We start from the raw sequence: 2108 nt of genomic DNA on the forward strand, positions 1-2108 counted from the left end.
AAATCAAACCTAAGAAAGAAAATCAGAAATCTCCAAATGTTAATGGAGAAAAAAAGGGAAAGAGGGGTCATTTACATAATTTCAGGACAAAACCCCTCAAAAACCTCTTGAAGCCAAATAGCAATGGAGAATCCAAATGCAGCCAAGCCAAGTAGGGAAAAATTAAACGTGGTCAACACCACGAAAAAAATGGTTGCTAAACACATGGAAACCTTCCTTTGTTCCAAAATCTTGATCCTCCGAGCTATTGATAATTGCTGGTCGCTGGGTATTGTTTCTCTCTTTAAGGTTTGAGGAAAAAACACCAGCAAATATAAACTACATAAAATCATCACTGATAAAAAAAATATGTAAAAAGAGCTCTGTATAGACCTTATTCTTAGTTCCAATCTTGTTTTGTAATTGTTCATATCAGATGAACTTAAGCAAAGCCAGTCGTAGGCATTTCACGAGATCCTTCACTGTCATCGAAAACTCAGCTTCCATCTGCAGATGACGATAATAATTAAATAATCATGGAATATTCGAGGTTTAAGTTAAGGGTTTTAAACTGTAAATCGTACAATACCTGAGCAACAATGGTTATGTAAAGAGTGGCTTGTCCGAAATGTAATACATTGGTATTGAGCACAGAGAGATGAAGTTTTTTGACTTCGTTTGGGATGTTGGAGATGAACCCTTTGTTCTTCTCTCAGTGGATTCTAATCAGCAGATCTTTGTCTGAAACTCTTACTTCGATCTCAGGGAATGGCTTATTAGATTGAATGTCAAAGTTCTCATCAGATGAAGATGTCTCATCGTCTGCATAAATTTGGGCTTTCTTCACGAAGATCACTGACTCCACTGCTTTCTTAGCAGCTTGTTCCTCGAGTGTTTTCACTTTCTCTTGTAGCTGTTTCAGGTACTTGATAGCATCGCCAAGAACCGAAGCCTTATCCGTCTGCTTAACACATAAGATCACCATAACTCATAAGCCAATGTCATATTTGGATCTAAACTATGAATCTATGGTGAAACTGAAAGACTTAGTACCTTTTTCAAGCCAGGAATGAGTGCCGAAAGTGAGATGAACCTCTGGCAGAGCTTTTCACGGCGTTTCCTTTCGGCAATCACATGATCTTGAGCATGTAATGGAGTCCTGGTCACCCTTTTTGGTTTCACATCGCAGTCTAGACCGTAGTGATGCTGAGAGACAGCGGGAGGTGAATTTGAGTTGTTGAAAGAGATTATTTGGGAAGATGGGGGGGAAGAAGAAGCCTTTGGTGGGATGTTTTTGTTCATGGAAAAGCTCCAGTTGTTGGTCTTAGGTTGTTTCATTGGCCTTTTGAACTCATCTTGACGATAACCTTCAATACTATTGCATGAAATATCGTTTTGAGAGATTTTCTGCTCTATGTTTTGATAAGACGAATAGCTCTCAGAAGAAAAGGATTGGAAATTTTTGTCATCAAATGAATAGTCGACGATAGGAAATTGTGGGAAAAAAGTGGGATCCTCCATTTCCTGCAAACCAAACAACTTTCATAAGAAAAAAAAACTGCATTTTTTCTTTTTGTTACAGTGGCAGAAAGAAGAGTATTTTACCAGTTCAGATATCCATTTGCTTGAAAGGGTTTCCATTTAAAAAAAAAAGCTTCTCTTTTCTCTCCTTCACTTGATTTCCTGGGATGATCAAATAAAACAACACAATCTTAGCAAACGAATTAAGACCCAGAATTTCTTTTTTGGAAGATGGAAACATACGAAATAATAGATGAAATCTTCAAAAGTCAGGATTTTGGAGTTGAAAACGAAAAGCTAACCTGGGAGTATAAAGTGTGGTGTTCAGATGTGAGATTTGAAGTTTGATGCAAATGATTCTTTTTCCCAATTGGACAGTTGACTGGACGAACCAATCTATTTGCTCAGAGCAATATATACACAGATTCTACCAGACGTACGCGCTTCCAAGTATTACATTGTGTTCTCTCACGTGTGAAAATATCGCTGCCCTAATTTTTTATTGCGTAAACTGCACCTATAGTCACTAAAGTATAGGGTCGGTTCTATTGTGACCATCCAATTATAAATTTTATCAATTAAATCAGTTAACTATTTCAATGATATCC

The 2108-nt window shown here is 37.3% G+C and overlaps 1 pseudogene; it reads right to left on the minus strand.

Moving 5' to 3' along the window:
* Positions 1 to 240: 240 nt before the first annotated feature.
* On the minus strand, positions 241 to 1694 carry LOC120195472 (annotated as a pseudogene).
* Positions 1695 to 2108: the final 414 nt, after the last annotated feature.

This window comes from Hibiscus syriacus, unplaced genomic scaffold, assembly GCF_006381635.1.
Source record: "Hibiscus syriacus cultivar Baekdansim isolate YM2019G1 unplaced genomic scaffold, ASM638163v2 tig00117016_pilon, whole genome shotgun sequence".
Classification (NCBI taxonomy): domain Eukaryota; kingdom Viridiplantae; phylum Streptophyta; class Magnoliopsida; order Malvales; family Malvaceae; genus Hibiscus; species Hibiscus syriacus.